Here is a 10,157-nt window from a genome sequence, read left to right as displayed (position 1 = left end):
ATAGTCAACTGCCACCAGAATATACTCATTCCCATAAGATGATGGAAAAGGTCCCATGAAGTCTATTTCTGAGGCATCTCATTCCTCCTGCTGATGTTCCCTTGTCTCTGACATGTGTCACACCTGGAGATAAAACTCGCTGCATCTCGGAACATCGTCGACCACCAATACCCAGCTTGGAGAATTTTCGACACAGTCTTGAAAGTGGCGAAGTGACCTGCATAAGAGGATCCATGGCAATGAAACAACACTCCTGGTATCTCCTCGTCAGCTACACATCTTCTGAAAATTCCATCAGAGCAATGCCTGTATAAATAAGGCTCATCCCAAAAGTAGTGCCTCACATCCTTCAGAAACTTCTTCTTTTTGTTTCCCACAAAACCTGCAGGTTCCTGCTCTGCAGCAAGGTAATTTGCAATCTCTCCAAACCATGGGAAACCAGAATGCCGATCTATGTCAACTTGGTTGCAAAAACTCGTCAGAGCAGGTGCTCCGGTGGGGAGCAGGTGCTCGTCGAACCCAGAAACTTCTATGGCGTAAACTTGTTCATCAGGAAGGCTGTCATTTAGTGGAATGTCATCATCTATCTTCAGACTCGACAAGTGGTCTGCAACACCATTATCAATCCCTTTCTTATCTTTAATCTCCAAATCAAACTCTTGCAGCAAAAGGATCCATCGAAGGAGCCTTGGCTTGGCGTCCTTCTTCGTCAACAGGTATTTCAGAGCTGCATGGTCTGTGTGAACAACAACTTTCGACCCAACAAGGTAAGACCTGAACTTCTCAAAAGCATAAACCACTGCAAGAAGCTCCTTTTCAGTTGTGGCATATCTGCACTGAGCCTCGTCGAGTGTTCGGCTAGCATAATAGATGACGTGGAGCCTCTTTTCTTTCCTCTGTCCCAGCACTGCTCCCAGTGCATAATCGCTAGCATCGGTCATGACCTCAAAAGGTAGTTCCCAATCTGGTGGCTGGACAATAGGAGCGCTGACCAAAGCTCCTTTTATCCTGTGAAATGCCTCCAAACATGCATCATCAAACTCGAATTTCACATCCTTGCACAGCAGCTGCGTCAGGGGCCTGACAATCTTCGAGAAATCTTTGATGAAGCGTCTGTAAAAACCTGCGTGGCCCAGAAAACTGCGAACCCCCTTGACTGATGTTGGTGGCTGCAGACTCATCATCACCTCGATCTTTGCCCTGTCCACCTCGATCCCTTTCTCTGAGATTTTGTGTCCAAGCACGATCCCATCTCTTACCATGAAATGGCATTTCTCCCAGTTAAGCACCAGATGCTTCTCCTCACACCGCTGCAAGACCCTGCACAGATTAGACAAACAGACAGAAAAGGAGCTTCCATAGACAGAAAAATCGTCCATGAAAACTTCCATTATGTCTTCAATCAGGTCAGTGAAAATCGACATCATGCAGCGTTGGAATGTTGCTGGAGCATTACACAAGCCAAATGGCATTCTGCGATATGCAAAGGTGCCATAAGGACATGTGAATGTCGTCTTCTCCTGGTCATCCGGGTGGATTGGGATCTGAAAGAAACCTGAATAACCATCTAAGAAACAGTAATAAGGATGGTTAGCCAAGCGTTCAAGCATCTGATCGATAAATGGTAAAGGAAAATGATCTTTGCGAGTTGTAGCATTCAATTTCCTGTAATCTATGCACATTTGATGCCCAGTAACAGTTCTAGTTGGTATCAATTCATTCCTATTATTTTTTATGACAGTGATGCCACCTTTCTTAGGAACTACATGAACCAGACTAACCCAATTACTATCTGAAATTGCATAGATCACACCAGCTTCTAGAAGTTTCATTATCTCTTTCTTTACAACATCTTGTAGATTCGGGTTTAACCTCCTCTGATTTTCTACAGAAGTCATTGATTCATCTTCTAGATGTATTCTATGCATGCAAAGATCAGGAGAAATCCCTGGAATGTCATCTAGTGAATATCCTATAGCTTTCCTATACTTTCTAATTTCACAAAGAAGCAAGGCAATCTCTACATTGTTCAATTCAGAGTTTACTATCACAGGGAATGTCGAATTGGGTCCTAGAAACGCGTACCTGAGCCCCACAGGAAGGGGTTTGAGCTCAAGCTTCGGAGCTCTCAATTCGCTCCAAGGTCCATCAATCAAGCCGTCGGGAGCAGGTGCTCCAGGATTCAGAGCAGGTGCTCCGTCGGCTTTTTCTGCAGGTGAGCTCTCCTTGCCTTCTAAGCTCATGTACGCCACCAGCCTTTGCATCCTCGTGCTTGCATTCAGCATTTTTGCAAACCCATCAGCTTCTTCACTCAAATACCCATGTTCTCCTTCAGCTTTGGTGAGTGCAACTTCGAGAGGATCGATGGCCGAAACCTCTTCAGCAACCTCTTCAGCAATGCTTGAACCATCATCTATGACAAATGTCTGTCCGTCCAGCATTGGTTTCTTGAAGAGTTTATTCATCTCAAATCGCACCACCATATCTCCCAGCTGGAGATCTATCACTCCTTCTTTCACATCTATGATTGCACCAGCTGTGCATAAGAAGGATCGACCCAATATCAAAGGATCCTTGGTTTCTTCATCAAGCTCCAGAACCACAAAATCTGCTGGAATGAGTGTATCACCTATCTGAACATGCAGATCCTCAAGTATACCAACAGGGAATTTGGTTGATCTATCAGCAAATACCAGCGAGATTTTCGTCGGTTTGAATCTGGTGTAACCCAATCGCTTGGCTACAGAGTAAGGCATCAGATTCACACTTGAACCTAGATCGCAGAGAGACCTTGCAAACAGTACATTCCCAATCCTGACTGAGAGAAAAAACCTTCCTGGATCACTTCTCTTCTTCAGCACTTTGTTCTGAAGCACAGCACTGCACTCCCTCAAAACCATCATGACACTCTCTTCCTCAACAGCTTTCCCAGACACTAACCCTTTCATGTATCTTTTAAGGGCTGGTATCATCTGAACAACATCAGCTAGAGGGAGTTTTACAGTCAAATCCTTCAGCATCTCCCTGCACTTTGCATCCTCTAAGTCCTTGCGAGACTTCTTTGGTGAAACTGGGTAAGGTACCTTAGGCGTGTAAACTCTTGCAGGAATGTTTGCTGGGGCAGGTGGCTGGAGCAGGTGCTCCCTCGTTGGCTTAGGGTGCTCCCTCGTCAAATCTACGTCTGGAGCAGGTGCTCCAGATTTTGGAGCAGGTGCTCCGATGGAGGAAGAGTGCTCCTTCGTCTTTTTTACGTCATGAGCTGGTTCCTCTTCTTGGAGCAGGTGCTCCACGTCCTTTTTCTTCCTCTTTTCTGAGACAGAGCTTGTTGGTGCAGCATGTAGTGTCTTCCCACTTTTAAGCTCAATAGCATTCACAAACTCATTCCTGGGATTTTCACCTTTTCCTGGGAGAGTTCCAGGTGATCTCTTCACAGCTTCTGCAGTCTGAGCTACCTGAACATCCAGCTTCTTCACATGAGTCCACACAGCCTCATACTTGCCATTCAAATCATTGTACATGGTGTCCACTTTGGCATTAATCTCCATGGAAGACTTTTGCTGATTAACCAGCAGCTGTTGCATCAAGTTTTTCAGCTCATCCTGCGAGTTATTTGAGGAACTCGAAGAAGGCTGTAGACTTGTGAAAGGCAACTTCTGCTGATTTCCACCTTGAAATCGATTCTGATTGGTGATGAACTGCTTTCCTTGGAAGTTGCTGGAGAAGTTCTTCTGAAATCCTGACTGATTCTGCACTCCTTGCTGCGGATAGACCTGATCCTGAGGGTTCTCAACATTGTTGCTTCTGTAGGATAAATTCGGGTGGCTTCTGAAGTTGTTGAAACTGCGATTCTGCACATACCCTTGTCCATTCACGAAATTTACCTCCATCTGATCATTATTCTCTGCATCTACAAACTCTTGAGCAAGAGGTGCATCACCAACCTCATCAGCAAAATGCACAGATCTCTGGTTCTCCCTCAACAGCAGATTCACCTTTGCTGTAAGCTCATCGATTTTGCTCAACTCCACACTATGAACTGCTTTGCTAGACCTGTCATACTCTTGGGATTTGTTGCTGGAGCTTGCAGCTAAGTTCTCAATCAACTCATAAGCAGCTTCTTTGGACTTAGTCATGAAATCGCCATTGCTAGCTGCATTCAAAGCATTCCTGTAGTCCCAGTTGACACCATCATAAAAGGTTGACAGAATCTGCTCATCAGAGAACCCATGGTGAGGGCACTCTCTTCGGTACTCCTTGTACCTCTCCCAAGCTTCGCAGAAAGCTTCACCAGGTTGCTGTTTAAACGACGAGATCTTGTTCTTCAGAGCTGCAGTTTTGGCCTTAGTGTAGAAATGGTCCAAAAATGCTGATCTGCACTCTTCCCATGTAGTCAATGACCCCAGGTGGTAATGACTTCAGCCAGCGCAAAGCTTTGTCCGCAAGTGAGAATGGAAAAAGCTTGCACTTCAAGAAATCGGCTGGTATCCCATTTGATCCAGTCGTGCTGCAAATCTCCTCAAAATTCTCGATGTGGTCCATCGGAATCTCAGCAGGAAGCCCATGAAAGAGGTGCTGCTTCACCAATGAGATCAGCTGAGGTTTGATCTCAAAGTCTTGCCTCTGAATGGTTGGAGGAGCAATCGCAGCCCTGTTGTGATAGTAAGCGTGCGGACTGTCCTTGTCTCCAATAGCAGGCTGTGGCTGCTCCCTGTCTTGCTGCGCCTTTTGCAGCTGCTCCAATTGTTGTCGAAGCTGTTGAACCTCGACAGCCATGTTGCCATTGTTGCCTTGATCGCCCATGTTGGCTTGAATAGGCCTTTGACGTCTGTTTTTCTCGCTCGACTCTTGCTAGATCGGTGTTCGATAAAGAAACAAGATCGGTGCAGTTGCTCCTTGTGGATATGTTTGACATACACCTGAAACACACGCAAACAAGAGAACAAGAGAGAAAAATTAATAAAGCCTTAGTCTGAATTTCAAACCAAAAATCAAAGGTAACGAATTGGTCCCCGTCGCAACGGCGCCAAAATTTGGTTCTCACTAGATGTACTCCTAGTTTCTACTGCAATAGAACAGTGATGTAGTTGTAATATAAAGGATTCAAAATCCAGAGGACCAGTGTTACTCTATGAATTTGTGAGGATTGAATTAAAGCTAAGACGAAAGATGGTTTGTTTTGAAAACTAAAAAGTAAACAGAATGGCAAACAACGATTTAAATTCAAATTAAAACAAGCACTAGACCAAAGCAATTCGCAGGAATTTCAGAGATAAGAACCAGATGACTATTCAGGGCACAAGTGTAACGCAAGTCTCGAACTCAAACAGAAAAGCTTATCGATCCACTGTCGTGATCTCGATAACTTTGTCTAACAACCTAAATCCTAAACTGTCGTTTGAACCTAGAAAATTGCAGACAAGCATTAGCTAGCAGGTGTGATCTGTTCACGATTTGCCTTAACTTCAACTGTCGTTGGCTAAGGACATATCGCTCACCAATGTTTATTCTAGCAACTTATTACACTTTTGATGAATAGATTAACCTAAAATCGCAGATTGAGTGATCAATTCAACCTAAGCATTAAGTCTAACAATGGTGAAGACAATAGATATCAAGCCCTATTTGCATCTAATATTTTTAACTCATGAAATCCTTTTAACTCATGAAATCCTTTGAACGCTTTAATCTAGCTAAGAGATCTACTCAGACATGGAGAAAAGAAACACAGAAACAGATGGAAAGGAATTCATGAATTAAAATCGCAGAAGAGATAATAGGGTTCAGAATTCTTCTCAAAGTGTAGCAGATTTCTTCTCCCAAAAGCTTACAAGTAAAAACTCTATGGTTCAGGAAATTGTAAAAAGAAAAGCGTAGAAAGTCTGTAGAAAAAAAACGTGATTATAAAACACAGGCGGCTGTGGACTTTTTATTCTCTTTCTCCTCCTAAAATTAGGTAAAAGTCGATTTCCTTATTTTACTCCCGTCTGGAGCAGGTGCTCCACGAAGAGTCCAAACCGGGAGCAGGTGCTCCGCGGATGATTTCTCCAAAAACGTGTGAAATAGCTCCTTATTGCTCAAATTCATCTCCTTTTGCTCCAATGCCTCCTAAACACTCCAATCCTCTGATAAGGTCTCTAAGTCACCTGAAACCTCCTGAAAAGACTCCAAAAACTCCTAAAACAATCAGTAAACACAAGTTAGAATGAGTCAAAATCTCCACTCATCACAGGGCCAGAGTGGAAACCTACTGGTCAGGGTTGCGAGAAACAGTTGGTTATGATCACGACAGTGACGTAGTCATACCGCCGTACTCTAGCTCTAGAACCCATATATTGTTATCCGTCAATCTCAATCTATCTACCTTAGTGTTAAAACCGATTATGATCCCTTAGAGTTCCCAAATGCTCAGCGTTTTTAGCCATAGTTTACAATTCCATCGATTTTTACTTGCTTTTCTTAGACCTGCATTTCAATTTCCTTAGTTCGTTATTTACTTGCTTTATTTACCTTTCATCCGATATTTACTTGCCTTATTAGTCTTTCATTCGATATTTTACTTGTTCTATTGCCTTTCATTCGATTTCTTTACTTGCTTTTTAGGATAGATTTATTTACTTTCTTTTGTCTTTAATTCGAGAAAAACAACCAACCTTTAAAACCAATTTAGTCTAGACATAAAGTTAAAAACCGTAGAAGAATACCAGGCACACAAATCTCTGTGGATTCGATCCCTAAATACTACAACTGATTAGCTGTGCACTTGCGGCTTTCATTTGTTTTGTTAAGGGTAAAACTTGTTCCCTCACGTAGTTGACACGAGCACGCATCAAGTTTTTGGCGCCGTTGCCGGGGATTTGTTTCGCTGCCTTTTGCTATTTTTCTTGTTTTAACTTCTGTTCTAGACACCTGATCTCTAGTTCTTTCTTAAAGTTTTTCTGAACTATCTTTCCCTTCTTTTGTCTTTCTCTGAATTGCATGAATACCAGGCGTAGACCTGCAGGAGAGATTCCAATTCTAGACGAGATAGAAAGACACGAAAGAGAACTTCGAAGACTTAGACGAACGCAAGGAATGGCCAACGACGACCAGCCTGGAGATCCTATTAATCGAAATTTAAATATGGACCAAGAAGGGTCCGAACATGGAGAAAACGAAGAGAATGATCGCATAGAAGGTGATCATGCTCGACAAGATGGAGAGGAGGATGAGGTTCTTCCAAGAAACCACCAGAACCGAGAGAGAAGGACGTGAAGACCTTGATCCACCCATCAATGTAGCCGTTGGTGACCACCCAGAAATGCAGCCGAATGAACGCATTCACTGCCCCATTCCGCCAGCAAATCAACACCGAAGACAAGCCAGAAACCATCGCATAGGTGACTTTGATGCACCTACTCAAAATTTTCAGAATCGATCTGCGATTCAAGTACCATTTCCAAACCGGAATGAGTTTGAAGTCAAGCCTCAAATCATCTAATTGGTGAAGCAAAACCAGTTCCATGGAGTTCCTTCTGAGCACCCAATGGACCATATCGAGCTTTTTGAAGAAATTTGCAGCATGATGAGAACAAACCAAATTCCACCTGACTATTTAAAGTGTAAGTTGTTCCCTTTTTCATTAGCAGATAATGCTCACTGTTGGTTGAAGTCTTTGCCTGCAGGATCGATTACTAATTGGGAAGAATGTAGAACTGCTTTCTTGAACCACTTCTACACTAAGTCAAGGTCAAACAATCTGAGAACGAAGATCTCAACCTTTCAACAAGGGCCAACTGAATCTTTCTATGAAGCTTGGGAACGTTTTAAGGAGTATGAACGTGATTGCCCTCATCATGGATTTCATGGATCAAGCCTGCTGAGCACATTTTATCGAGGTTTGCAACCAAAATACAAACTTTCACTTGATACAGCTAGCAATGGAGATTTTGGGCAAAAGACGATAACTCAAGGAAGAGCCCTCATCGAAAATTTGGCTCAAGCCAATAACAATGATTGTCCTGAATATGATCGATCGATGAAGCAAGCCGGAACAGACAACAAGGAGATAACCGAGTTGAAGAACATGGTGAGCCAGCTTCTGAGGAGCAACAATCGCCCGATCCATGCTTGTGAAACCAACAATGGCGCAGAAGAGGAAGGACCTAGTGATATCGATCACATTAATCAAGCATTTCAAGAAGAAGATGTGAACTACGTAGGAGCACTGGTGCCATACCAAAATCACTCCAACAACAACTTCAACAACACCTTCCGGAATGCAAATTACAACAATCTCTCTTACCGCAATCCAAATGTGGAGAATCCTCAAGATCAGTACTACCCACCTCAGCAGAAATCCTTCCAAAACAAGTTTCAAGGTGGAAACTTTGGAGGAATAGTACCATACCAACCGCGACAGCCATATAACTACCAAGGTACGGGTTTTAACAATCAATTCGTACAACAGCAGGGAGTCACGACGAACCAGCTAGCTTCACAAATCGGTAGACTTGAACAGTCAATCCAACAACTCGTTATGACGAACGAAAAAGCATCTAAAGACGTGAACGTGAAAGTGGACTGCATGTACAATGATCTGAATGGTAAGTTTGAATCTTTATCTTCGCACGTAAAAAAGTTAGATGTGCAGGTTGCCCAAACAGCCGACTCTATGAAGAGGCAAAGTGGAGTTCTTCCAGGAAGAGTTGAAGATAACCCTAAGAAGTTTTGCAACGCCATAACCACATTGCCCGAAGAAGAGTCTGGAACCGATGGAAAGAAAGAAGAAACCCCGATCTTTGTACCACTGTACAAGGATATCGATCCCAAGCAGCCACCGTTTAAGGTACCCGAACGATCACCGTTTCAAAGGCTTACCAAAGCCGATGATCCGGGACGTTTTGTTTTCCAATGTTTCATTTCAGAAATCAAGTTTACAGACTGCTTGTGCGATTCCGGAGCCAATGTCAACATCATGTCTAAGGCATTTGCCGAAAAATTGGGCATAAAAACCTTAAGGACATCGACGGTTAAGGTTATTTTTGGAGATTCATCTCAAAAAGATACTGAAGGGGCGATTCATGATCTACAAGTTCTAGTAGGAGATAAGATTGTTCCAGCAGATTTCCAAGTCTTGGAGATGGATAAAGACAAGGAGAGGCCACTCATTTTCGGGAGACCATTCCTAGCTACAGTAGGAGCAATTATCGATCACGCAAACCAGCATGCTGTTTTCCTCAATGTGGACAGAAAAAGGTACTATCTTACTATCTTAGATTGAATTTCCAAGCAAAGGAAATAGGCCAAAAGAGAAAGAAAAGGAGAAGCCGAAAGCTTTTGCAAAGATCAAGATCATCATTCCACCGAACGCAACAGAAACTAGTGAGGACCAGATCCAGGATCTGATCGAAAACACAAAAAGGGTTCTGAACAACATTAAAGTCCGCAAGAAGATTAAAGGTAAGAAAACTTCTCTTCAAGGAGAAGAAGTAAAACCTCCACTAACCGGAAGTGATAAAGGCAAATCAAGTGGAGTGCCATTCAAATCAGCCTGATTCCTCATGCTTACGTCGAGCTAAACGACTTAAAACAAAAGCGCTTAATAGGAGGCAACCCATTTAGGTACTCTTAATTTTAATTTTTTTTTCTCTTTTTAGTTTATACTTTCTTTTTCTTTTTAAGTATTACGTATTTTATAAAACAAAAAAAAACACAAAAGAATCAGAAAATTAGAAAAACCAATAAGAAAAAGGTAGGTCTTTAGCTGCTCGGCCCGGCAAAGACGAGAAGATTAGACAATAGGCCGCAGGAGGAAGACCCGCGGTCGCAACAGACCTGACCGCGGCCAAGAGTGCATCGACCGCGGCGCCGGAAATGTGACCGCGGCCGAGCCTTCATCCACCGCGGTCGCGCGTCTCCTGACCGCGGCCGTTGGTCGTTGAGATGGTTCCGCGGATTTCTGCCGTTTCCCGGTTCTGCCTGGTGATTCCCGGGATTTCCCGAAATGTTCCCGGTAAAACCCGAAAAGATCCTCCGTAAGTTTTAAACTTTCCTAATGTGCAAACAAGAAAAGGTAAGTTCCCGTAAACTTAAAAATTTCCAGAAATTTTCCGTTTTTGCTTCAAAAACGCTTTTTTAAAGAAAAGAAACAAACTTTTTGGATCAAAACTCTTTCTTCT

At 43.1% G+C, this 10,157-nt stretch overlaps 2 non-coding genes across 2 annotated transcripts; one reads left to right on the top strand and one right to left on the bottom strand.

Annotated features, from left to right (window-relative positions):
• The first annotated feature begins 4,221 nt into the window (after positions 1 to 4,221).
• On the top strand, positions 4,222 to 4,328 carry LOC112081726. The gene has a single exon (XR_002896648.1). It is a non-coding gene; the product is annotated as a small nucleolar RNA R71 (small nucleolar RNA).
• A 3,404-nt stretch (positions 4,329 to 7,732) lies between these two features.
• LOC112081705 lies at positions 7,733 to 7,839 on the bottom strand. The gene has a single exon (XR_002896627.1). It is a non-coding gene; the product is annotated as a small nucleolar RNA R71 (small nucleolar RNA).
• Between the last annotated feature and the right edge of the window lie 2,318 nt (positions 7,840 to 10,157).

The sequence above is a fragment of the Eutrema salsugineum genome, unplaced genomic scaffold (genome assembly GCF_000478725.1).
Source record: "Eutrema salsugineum unplaced genomic scaffold, Eutsalg1_0 scaffold_10, whole genome shotgun sequence".
NCBI lineage: Eukaryota > Viridiplantae > Streptophyta > Magnoliopsida > Brassicales > Brassicaceae > Eutrema > Eutrema salsugineum.
The sequence above is the reverse complement of the archived record's forward strand: the minus strand, read 5'-3'. Positions and strand labels throughout refer to the sequence as shown.